Here is a 12,500-nt window from a genome sequence, read left to right on the forward strand (position 1 = left end):
GCGGAACCCATACTGGCGATCAGATAGAAGGTTAGAAGTGGAGAGGTGCTTTTGAATCTTCCGGTTAAGGATTGATTCAAAAGCTTTAGATAGACAGGAAGGTAAAGCTATAGGGCGGTAGTTTGAGCCTGTACGAAGGCGTACTTCCAGCAGGAAGGAAAGGTAGATATTGACAGGCAGAGACGAAAGAGTTTGACCAGGCAGGGTGTCAGCACGGAAGCACAGTTTTTTAAGGACAATAGGAGACACTCCATCAGGTCCATAAGCCTTCTGAGAGTTGAGGCCCTTGAATTATTGTGTAAGAATGATAAAAAAAACGCCGTCATCAGCGCACGAGTGTAAATGGAAGTAAGCTTTAGAAAGATCATAAATAAATAAATAGCGGAACGAGTGGGAGACAGAACATTACCCTGAGGAACAGAGGAGTGGAAGCGTGACCTTTTGTTACAGCAAAATAAAGAGCATCGACTCTCCTTTTCTGTCTGCTCTCATATCTGCCTTTCATTTTTCTTTCTCCCGTCAACGATTCTCCTCCTCCTCTCTCCATCCCTCTGTCTTTCTCTCCTCGCAAATCCCAACCTTCTTCCTATACCCCGTCCCCCCTCCTCCCTCTCTCCCTCCCCCCTCGGCAGCACAAGCCCACGGACAAGAACTGTTAAATCATTACCACTAATGACCTCACATTTTTTGCCCCACTTTACTTTTTTGTTGCTTGCCCGTCGACGGAAAAGTGTAGCGAAAGAAATGATTGTCGGTTAGATTAATAAAGTTTGCTGAAGGCGCCGTCACTCACGACCGAGGTGAAAAGTTGATTAATCGTCCATAGAAAAAGAAATGTAAATATATGGCCGCGTTCTTTGGCATTCACAAATATTGAGTCTTTAAATGTATCGGCACACTGTTGGTATAGCCTCGACAGCGCCAGTAGCTCCTCGTCTATCGCCACACTTTTACGTTCAACCTTACGTGTTCAGAAAGACAAGACGCATCATCTCACGTAATTGACTGCTCTTTCGGCCTCCTCTTCGGATTCTTTACAGGAGCAGCGAGTAGCGGGCCTTTTTTTTTGTGCCCTTGTGCTGTCTCCATTTCTGTAAAAAAAAAAAAAAATCAGGTACACGATCATTCATAAGTCACACACCTGCCCTCACATCGACACACCTTCAATCAATGTCAATAAACTGTACACTCAGATTATTTAAAGTCCTAGGTTGAGTCTTAAGCATACAGGAATACACAACTCATATATCAGGTGCAGGCTTTTTATTTTTAAACAACCACATCTCCCCTCATACTTGTACAGCTTAAATAAATGTAAAGCAGTTCTACACCCAGATCGATTAAGTGCTACGTACCACTCTTATGCTTATGACAAGATAACGATATACTGAAAGGTAGTGGCCCCGTCAGGATTAGTATAGACCATTTTATCTGTATTGTAGCTTGATGATCAGGAGAGAAAGAGAGGCTGTTCAGATGCCTGTATACTCGTCTGCTTACCGTGTCCACCTGTGTCCAGCTCAAAGGCGTAGGAGGTGCTTACTTGCGTTCCCCTTCTTGCATATACGAGTACACTGACAAATTAAAAAGCAGGGAAGCAACTGAATATATAAACACACGAAATCGCTATTCCGAATGAGTGGTTGATGAAAATTTGCAGCTGTGTCTGGTGGTTGGCGAATGACTTACACGAGTGATTTGTACACACACACACACACACACACACACACACACACACACACACACACACACACACACACACACACATTAACACATTCCTTCCACTAACACACAGGACCAGAACGTTTCCAATTCGTTATTTTTGCTTGCATTACATTCCCTTCTAAATTACTTCTCCTCCTCCTCCTCCTCCTCCTCCTCCTCCTCCTCCTCCTCCTCCTCCTCCTCCGCTTCTTCCCGTATTGGTGCTCCTCCATTTTCTGCCCCCCCCGCCGGCCGCCTCAGCCACTGGTCCTCCACACACAAGAGGGAGGCGCCTGCAGAAGTGGCTTGGAGACAGCAGCAAACACTCGGCCGCTCTCCAAACATCATTAGTCTACGCTGAGCCAACACCTCCGCTCTCCAGACCAAACACAGCCCTGGAAAAGGACGACTCGGGGCCCCGCCGCCACGCCGCCCAAAGGCTCTAAGGCCCGTTTTGGCGTGTCGCTCCCCAGGAGGTCGCCCTTCCGTCCACCGACGCTTGACACTGAGTCGTCACCAAGGATTCGAATCACGCTGCAAAAACTGGTTCCGAACGCCATAAACCACGACGGTCGGATTTAATGCAACAAAAAGAGATGTTCCTCTATCAGATGAGTTTTCTAAAACTTCGGAGCGTTACCACGAGTCAGTCGCCTTCGCCCGTCCCGCCGCGTTGCTGGAACAAAGGCGGAGGTGACTTTTCCAAACAAAGTCGGCAACAGTTCACGTCTGGACACAGCCCAGGTCATGATAATGCGCTGTGAAGAAGCAAATTAATTATACAAAGGCTGGGTGCGCCGGGCTGAGAGCGTGGCTGTCCGACACCCCCTCCGCCGTAACACACCAGCGGCAACTTCACACAAGGCTCGACGCCTGGAAACTCAAGATTGAACACACGGAGTCGCTGTAATCTGAGGCGGGTCGTTAATGTGCCGGTGCGGCAGGTCGACTCAAGTGCGGCCGGACGGTAGCTATTGCCCGCTCGTTAATGGATATATCTGGCGAGGTCATTAGCGGCGCGACCAGCGGCCCCGAGACGGCTCCCGGGGCAGCGGGCGTGGCCCAAGACCCACACCATCATGCCTTTCTGGTCCCTGACAGACGGCGGGTCCCGGAGGCCCCGGGATGCCCATCTTGGTGGGTTATCTTGTTGGTTTTCCCCATAACGAACACCTCCAAGTCGAGGATTTACTTTTCCCGTGTTGTGTGTTTTTGTGACAGTGTTCTCAGCGGAGGTGGCGGGGCGTGAAGACAGTTCTCAAAAGACCTGCAACTCGCCCACGTCGTGCCGACCGCCTCACCCCCCTCCAGTGACCCTCGCCCGGTCACACTCCCACACACAATGGCCTCCAGCCCGCGGCCTCTGTCTGCCAGCACACCCCTGCCACAGGACCCCCAAAACAAACGAGTGTTCGTAACCTTCAGCGACTTTAAAACCTCCGTGCACCGCATCGATTAGTGATACTCAAATGACGCACATTTATGGCAAGAAAAAGAACTGACAATAAACAAAGCTAAGAGAAAGGACTCAGCTCTTGAAAGTATACACATGAAGCCTCTTCTACTTCCTCATCTTTCTTCTCCAATCCCTCCTCCTCCTCCTCTTCCTCCTGCTCCTGCTCCCGCCTGCTGGATACATTACCAGCCACAAGAGCCACCCACAGCACCCCGCCTCTCACTGCTCAAACACGGCGGTCAATGGGCACCTCTAGTGTTACCTCCGCTGCCCCCACTCCTCTTATACCTCTCTTCCTTTTCATCTTATTCCTCCTCGCCTCTCCCGCCCTCCGGCCCACCGTGGAGGGCGGCCAGGTGTGGAGGCCGTGACGTCACCGCTGACACCTTAAGGGCCTCGGTAATTCTAATCCGACGATGGCAAACAGCAAATATGTTTTCCACTCCAGAATATGTAGATGGGCTGCGGGTCGGCCTCTGGGTCTCGTCAGCCTTGGCCTTGAGGCGCCCCGGGCAGGCTCCTCCGTGCACAGACGCGCGTAAAGATACATACACACACAAAAATACAAATGGACAACTGCTGTGAAGAATATGTACGATAAATCAATGCTGCCAGTGAATACGGAATTACACTTCACTAAAGACTGTAAAATATGACTAGATAACATAACAAATAACCTGCCCTTATACAAGTCCTTACTGCGTAGCTTTTAACGGTTCTCTTCCTGCTATTCACAACTTACTCAGGGGAAAATATACTTCGCTGAGACACATCCATGACCCCACCACGACCACAGCTCCCCTCCCCACGCCTGTCACGCATCACCATTACCACCACAATCACCATCACTATCATCACATACGCCTCAACACTCACACTATTTCCTTTTCACTCACGCCATAACGCCTCTTAGCATCACCATACACACACACAACATCCTAGCACTCTCAACACAACATTCCCTATTGCAACACCTAGCACAAAATCATCACGCTTCAAGACTCACACTATTTCATCTTTACTCATGCCATAACGCATCTTAGCATCACAATAAACACAAGCAACATCACAACACTCACTATACAACAGCTACCACAAAACACCCGCCACACAGCACCTACCACACAAAACTTATCACCCATCACACAACACCCATCACATCAACACCTCTTAAGCAAAACCTATCCCACAAACCCTACTACACAATACCCACTACACGAAGCCCAACACATGAAAGCCTACAACACCTACTACACAAAACCCACTTCACAACACACACACAACAGCAGCGGCCAGAACAGAACACATCACATCAGCCACCCCCTACGCATCTCCCAGCCACTCAGCGCCCACACAACAATCCCGACCTCCCCTCACGTCAGCCTCCCTCCCTCCCTCCCTCATCCCCCTCACGGCCCACAACACCCGCCTTCGTCACGAGTGGAGGCGCTGTCAAGAGGTGAATGTTAATGTCGACGCCGGGGTGGTCGAGGCCAAACGCTTCCGAAGGTGGTGGTGGGAGTGGTGATGATGATGGTGGTGGTGGTGGTGGTGGTGACTAGAGTTTTCGAGTGGCTACGAGTGAGCGTGTCATTCTCACGGGATAAGACATGATTATAAAAAGATGAAAAAGAAAAGGAAGGAAATCAACCGAGGGGAGGGACTTTATTCGCCTCAGATGTATGATTCACTGTGATATTTGTTCATTATGCAGTTATTGAATATGAACCTAATCAGGATGTAAAGAAGTGAGCAAATAAAGGAGAGCATAACAAGATAGGGCGTGCTAATAGTTAGGGATCGTGAAGCTAAATAATACTCGATCAAGCACTCGCTCCTTCAGGAATAATGTTGTCAGGTATAATGGTGATGATAGTGATGATAATGGTGATGACAATGGCGATGGTGGTGGCGATGACGGTAATGATGATATCGAGGAGGAAGATAAGAGGAAGAGGAGAAAGAGAAGGGAAGGAACAAAAGGCGAAACTAGAAGAATTTTGAACATTGGTGTGTGTGTGTGTGTGTGTGTGTACCACCCATACCTATACACTTATGTGCCTAAAATTGCCGGAAAAGTAAAAATAATGTGAAACAGAAAACAAATCTATATAAAATGCTGCCAGATGTATGAGTGTTATCAGATGCCGCGCCAACGTGTACCGTAGCACGATGTTTACTTCACTTTAGAGAAATCGACAACTAGTTACTTTGTGTTCGATTTTGTACTTAGCTGTTGGAAATGCTCAGCTATATATATAAAAAAATGTGAAATTTTATAAATGAATGTAAATAACTAAATATTGCGTATCACAAGACGTATGTTACTAGCGATGATTAAATGAACCCCTACCGTGTAATTTAAGAGTAACAGTGGACTGGTCCGGGTCGGTTCCTTTTAGACGCTTGAACGCGACTGCCGACAGCAGACGGATGGACTTGCTGACTGACTATTCTCAGAGGAATGTCTAACACTTGGAAGTCTTCATTCTAAAGCACCCGCACCACCCCGTCACTGAGGCCCCTGCCCCACGGACAGCCTTACTCCCGAGCCTCGGCCAGGACCCCGTGTAGGGCCGAGCCCCGCCTGGAGGGGTCAACCCGCGCATGCCGTGTGTCTTTGCCACTGCCACGCTGCCGTTGGGCCCTGGCGCTAGGCACTGCCTTCCCTCCTTTTGTTCAAGTGACTTCATCCCTTTTATTTCCGTACCTTCAGTTTCAAAACAGCAGACGGCATGCGACGCCTCCGCAGCCAGCAGGCGGCAAAAGGCGGCTCCCCGCCGCTCGCGTGCGCATATTAGCAATCAACCCCCTCAGCGAAGGGATTCCTGTCCCGCCGACGACCGACACTCATTTGTTTCCGACAGCGTCTTGGAGCCGCAGTAATTACAGCCAGCGAGGGTTGGGGGTGGCTGCCTTCATAATCTTTTATCCACGTCGGGGCAGCGCCGCGCCGCCGCCCCTTCGCGCAGCAAAACACAAATAAAAGAGAAAGGAAAAACGCGGTGAATAGGAATATTTATCAAGTTATGTATGTAAATATTTCCTCTTCCCGGATTGTAGCGAGACTCCGCAGGAATACGTAGAAAAACATGCCTTAGAAAAGAGGAATAGGAGGGACGTCGGGCGGCGGCGGCGGCGGGAGGGTGTGAATGAGGTGTGAGCACCGCTGGGAGGCGCTGCGGGGCGAGAGGCGGCCCGCGTCCCGTGAAAACAGCAGGGCACACCTTTATCCTTTATCCTGGATTTACCACACGCTAACATGTGATACCCCTAGTGCCTGCTGTTATCCCAATACCAAAGGATATCTGACAGTTTCTTGCGTATATGTTGATATCACGCTCACCACTGAACTAGAAGTAATCGAATTTACGGAGCATAACGCAGATCCCACATGAAAGCCGGGCTACTACGGCTTAAAGGACTCATATTCAAGAAAGTATTAGCAAAATGTCACTAGACAAATAAAAGTAAACAGCAGTGACATAAAAAAGAATAATGAGAGAGAGAGAGAGAGAGAGAGAGAGAGAGAGAGAGAGAGAGAGAGAGAGAGAGAGAGAGAGAGAGAGAGAGAGAGAGAGAGAGAGAGAGAGAGAGAGAGAGAGAGAGAGAGACGATGATGATAAAGAAGAAAGAAGCGGAAGAAGAGGACGGGAACAACGAAACAATAATAACGATGACCATTAAAAAACTAACAACGAAAAAAATACTGAACCAAGATGAAGGAAGGGAAGGTTAACGAGGGAAGGGGGAGCCGAAGGGGGAGAAAAAGAAGGGAGCCACCTGGAAGAGCCACCGGAAGACATATACACCTGACACTCCCCTCGCGCCCCCCGGGGAGACCAGACGCCCGTGATAAAATGTCTTAATTATCCCACGCACTTCTGGTCATTGTGGGACTAATTTATGTGGGAGCCCCCGGGGTCACCTCCGCTCCAGTGGTAACCCTGAGACGCTTCCCATTTGCCGCCCCTCCCCCCCTCTCCCCCCCCTGACGCCGCCCACCTGGCATGCACGGCTCTTCCTTCCTGCAGTGATCTTAGAGTGTAAAATGTGAGGGTATTTGTTATTGGTGGTGTGTTAGGGGGGGGGAGGGGGAGGCGTCTACTAGGATAGGAGAGTCAAAGCGGATGGGGCGGTGTTGTGCTGTCCAAGGTGATAAAGGGGAATTGAAGGCGCTAATAAAGTCGTAGCTATTTACAAGAGGATAATGCAGGAAGTCTTTGAGCATAGCGCGGAGAGTGTTTTAGGAGGTGGAATTGTTTCTTGGTTGTTTGTCAGGGCTCCGGGGGTAGATTAGAGGAGTTTATAAAAGCAAGTGGATATTTGAAGTTTCTTGGTTGTTTTCAAGGCACTGGGGGTATATTAGAGGAGTTTATAAAAGCAAGTGGATATCTGTAGTTTCTTGGTTGTTTTTTCAGGGCACTGGAGGTATATTAAAGGAGTTTATAAAAGCAAGTGGATATTTGAAGTTTCTTGGTTGTTTTTCTGGGCACTGAGGGTATATTAGAGGAGTTTATAAAAGCAAGTGGATATTTGCAGAAGAGGAAATGGAGAACACTGTAAAATATAGTGTATGGAACAGGAGCAATAGCGTCAATGTTGGTATTATTATTATTAGTATTTTTTTTTCATCGATTCTACGTTTGTATTAAGTAACCCGCCGTGTTCCCTTCCTCCAAGACTCACTCCTATCATCACCGTGAATATGATGATTACACGCACATCCTTCGCTGATTTTCAAGATGTTACAAGGCGCCTCATTCACTATTCAGAAATGTAAGATCTTTCCCTCCTCTCCTGACTTTTTCCTTATTGGATTTTTTCCTTATTGTCCATCTCCCACTCTGGAAATTTTACCCTCTTCTTGAAAATTTATTACCAATGTTCCGAGTAACCAACCCTGACCAAATAATGAAACCAAAATTGGGCAGTAATAGAGACCCAATAAATAAGTAAAAAAAAAGCTTGTCAGTGCTTTCAAATATATCCATGAGGGAATATGTTCACAAGGGAATATGTTTAGGGGTGGATGTGAATATGCTCAGGGGGGAAAACATCAAGGGGGAAAATAACCAAAGGGTGATGTGACCCCTGGACGCCTCTCTCGTCCCGGCCCCGCCTCGCCCAGCCCCGCTTCCCTTCAGCTCCACACTTAAGGCTGTAAAATGCAACTCTCCCCTGGCCGGCCCCCGCGGTAATAAATGTGGCCTAATGGTGTGTTTCCCCGCGGCTCTGAAGCTATTTAGTCACTATCAGGCAGCTCCCCAAGGCCTTATTAAACCGGCGATTAAATGCTTAAATGTTATCAGAAGTTCACTTTCATCTTACAAATCAATCCGCGGACCCGCCTCCCCGCTCCTCCACACCGGCGCCGCCCAATTACCGGCCGGCAGGTTAAGACGCTTTTACCAACACTCGCTCAGCAGGCCGCCCGGGATTTCTCAGCTCGTAACTATTATAAATAAATATATATACGTGCGTGTACATACATAATACTGGGAAGGAGCGAGAGAGATGGGAGGAGAGAGGGAAGTAGGGAGGGAGGAAGGGGGGGGGGGTGAGAGAGAGAGAGAGAGAGAGAGAGAGAGAGAGAGAGAGAGAGAGAGAGAGAGAGAGAGAGAGAGAGAGAGAGAGATGTAATTAGAGTATATGTAAAATTATGTACGTTATTTGATCTAGAAATCATCATTAAACAGAAATACACACACACACACACACACACACACACACACACACACACACACACACACACACACACATATGCGTCCCCCCTTTCCTTCCCACACCAATACGTCTTCTCTCTTAATAAGCACAAACATACAAATATATAACGCAAAACCACATAATACATCCTGGCGTAGTCACCAACGAGGCCTTTACTACAGGTTACAGGCAGGCGGGTATTTGCTGAGCCTGAGGGATATTCTCCTCACAAGGTTAAGGCGGCATATGGACAGGCTTGATGGGGTGGCACAGGGCTAAAGCGTATATAGTAACTGTACCCTTGTGTCGTGAAACCCTCCCGCTTGCAGCACCTCTGAGCACCGGCCCTGTGTCGTTTGGAAAGTTTCGTTCAGTCGGCGCAACATCTGTGGTCATATGCCGGAGAGGGACAGAAGGGGAAGGAATTATAGGAGAAGGGAACAGACCCCAGGAGACGGGACACAACCCCCGATTAATACCTGGTACCCATTCACTGCTGGGTGGACAGGGGCGTAGGGTAACGGAAAAGCCGCCCAAATTTTTCCACTCCGCCCGGGAATCGAGCCCGGGCTCTCTCAGTTGTGAGCCGAGTGTGCTAACCACTGCACCACAAAGCCCCCTGCCCTGTGTCGTGCTGCAGCTAGTATGACGAAGGGTGGATGTCCTTGAGTAACCGTTGGTCGGTGTTAGCTAGACAAGAGAACGAGTGCAGTGCTGTATCGCTGTTTGTACGGACGGTGTGGTGGTGAGTGCTGCTTCTCGTGTTAGTGGTCGAATGTGTCAGATAATTATGAGAGAGGGTGTGTCAGATTACGCTGTTGTTAATGGCCGAATGTGTGCGGGTGTGAGAGAGGAAGTGTGTGTGAAGGTGACCAAGATATAGGTGTGGATGATAATGATGGCTATTATGATGATGATGTGGAGGAGGAAGTGAGATGAATAAGAGGAGGGAAATGACGCCGACGGAATAGGAAAATAATGACATCAATGACTAAGAAAATAAATGACATCAATTAGTTAAGTGACGACGACGAAGTTGGAAAGGAAGGGCGACGAAAGTGAAACAGGCGGTGAGGACGACGATGACGATGACGTGTGGCGTTCGGCAGGTAAAAATAATAATAATAATAATAATAATAATAATAATAATAATAATAATAATAATAATAATAATAATAATAATAATAATAATAATAATAATAATAATAATAATAATAATAATAATAATAATAATAATAATAATAATAATGCTATAGAAGAAAAAATGCCAAGAGAATGAGACGAGTAAGAAAAAGAATGAAAATATCAAGAACAACGACAAAATCAACAACATGAAATAAATAAAGATCAACAAAACAAAGAGCCCGAAAAAAACCCACATATAGAAAGGGATCAAGACATGCAAAACAATAATTACAGGGAACCGCGCACGTACTAACACACACACACACACACACACACACACACACACACACACACACACACACACACACTACCCCCCCCTCACCCTTACACAAGGAAATCGACAAAGAAACAAGAAACAAGGAAGGACACAACCCGCGCCACGAGAGAGGGCAAGGCGAGGCAAGGTGAGGCGAGGCGAGGCAAGGTGAGCTAAGGCGAGGTGAGCTAAGGCGAGGTGAGGTAAGAGCAGATAACACCTTAATTATCACCTTATCGACCCCAGGTGTGAAGCGCTCGTTAATTACCCCCAATAATAACACAATTAAGTCCTGCCCCCCGCCATCCCTTCCACCGTCCCCTCTCTCTCACCAGCGCCCTTCGCCCCTCCCTTCTCCTCCTCCCTCCTCGCCTCGTACAAACTCTTAATTCCTCGGATATTTTGACGTGAGGGGCAATTAGCGGTCTGATGAAGAGATTGTTGCGCGGGTAATGACGCTCTGCCTAACCCGGAGATAAGAAACACGGTATATATCTGTTTTTGTGTCGCTTTGTTCGTGTGTGTGTTTGTGTGTGTGTGTGTGTGTGTGTGTGTGTGTGGAGGGGGGGTGTTGTGGGGGAAGTGGCTGTGTGTGGGAGGGGGTGCAGTGTGTGAGGGGTGTTACGTGTGGGTGGGGGGGAGGGGTGTTACGTGTGTGTGTGGTGGGGGGGGTAAGGATGTGTGTGTGGAGGGTGTTTTTTTTGTGTGTGTTGAAACTACTTTACAAAGTCACTTGGAGTTAATCAGATAAGCTATTGCACTTGAAAAACATATCCGCATACGTGTTTTATTTTCCCTCTCTTTCCATCCCCCCCACCCTCTCTTTCTCCCTCTCTCCCCCTCTAGGAACTACCCCCAAGAAATAATTTTACGTTCCATACATTCACCTTGTCTATTACCTTGAGTCCATTAATTAAACGTGTACCTGCCTCCTCCTCACCTTTATTAATTTGAGGATCGTGTTCTTGGTATTCTCCCCAGCTTAAGGCACTCCCAAGCTGACCCTTATTAGCCCGTCCATGCTCTACGCCACTACAACCATTTGGGATTATTTTTATTATCAGTCAAATTAGGTAATGAAAATTTTGCTTGGTAATGAACGAGCGTGGTTTGGTATTGGACCTGAATTGGCTGCTCTGCATTTGATTAATTTGTCGGCCTCCATAGTAATAAAATAATGAACATACTTTGAATTTTCTAGGATGTCACTTTTTTTACAGCAAGGGAGACAGCTAAAAAAAAAACGAACAAAAAAGGTCCGCTAGACTCTGTTCCGCTTGAGAGAAAAAGACAATGTTGGAAGGATTCAAAAATACGTTTCGTTCAAAATAAGTCGGCGCTGAGGAACCGAATATGGTAAAGGAAATTGGGGACATCGGTACTAAGGTCGGTATTATCAGACCCTTCCGCTTCTCACAACATATGCTATTTCTAAAGGTCAAAGAGGGGGTCAGTCGGGTTCTAAGGAGTGTTTCTTTAGGTTCATTGTACAGAAGAAGGATCACACTACCACCAGGCTCATAAAACTACTGCTGGAAATGCCCACAACTCCTACGAAAGCCTTGTCTAATTTGTGTACTTGGGCCACGAAATGTTTTATAATACGACCGTAGGCCTTTGTTTAGATTTGGCAACACTGCTCTACACCCTTCGCTTTAAATATTTACACTCCGCCTATGCCGCCTTCAGTGCTCACTTTAATAACGTATACCCTGAACACATCTATTGCGGCGCCTCTGAAGAAATCATTCGCTTACTTAAAAACCTTCCGTGTTACATCGAATGCGTGTCTGAAATTTTTCGCTTTGAACTTTTCTCTCATACGAATATTTCACGCACTTACTCCCCCTTGGACATTTAACGTGATATTTCTCTAGGAAACATCCCCTTATCCAGTCTTTCGTGCTTCCTTCCGAAATTGACCTCTCTTTTTGGACACTCCTTTGACCTCTATTCAGGAGCAGTAAGTAGCGGGGTTTTTTTTAATATTTTTCTTTACGCCCTTGAACGGTCTCCTTAGCTGTAAAAAAAATAAAAAATCCAAAATGAGTGTCGGACCTTTTCTGCTCTGGACCTTTTCTGCTCAGGACCTTTTCTGCTCAGGACCTTTTCTGCTCAGGACCTTTCTCCCTCGAACTTCCCCCGCAGACCTTCTCCCCGTTAGACCAATCCCTCTTGAACTGTCTCCCCTCC

At 47.4% G+C, this 12,500-nt stretch overlaps 1 long non-coding RNA gene across 3 annotated transcripts in view; it reads right to left on the bottom strand.

Moving 5' to 3' along the window:
* LOC127003812 (uncharacterized) overlaps window positions 1-12,500 on the bottom strand; it is a 270,989-nt gene that overhangs the window by 162,538 nt on the left and 95,951 nt on the right. The window lies entirely within an intron of this gene.

Source organism: Eriocheir sinensis, chromosome 26 (genome assembly GCF_024679095.1).
Source record: "Eriocheir sinensis breed Jianghai 21 chromosome 26, ASM2467909v1, whole genome shotgun sequence".
NCBI classification, from domain to species: Eukaryota; Metazoa; Arthropoda; class Malacostraca; order Decapoda; family Varunidae; genus Eriocheir; species Eriocheir sinensis.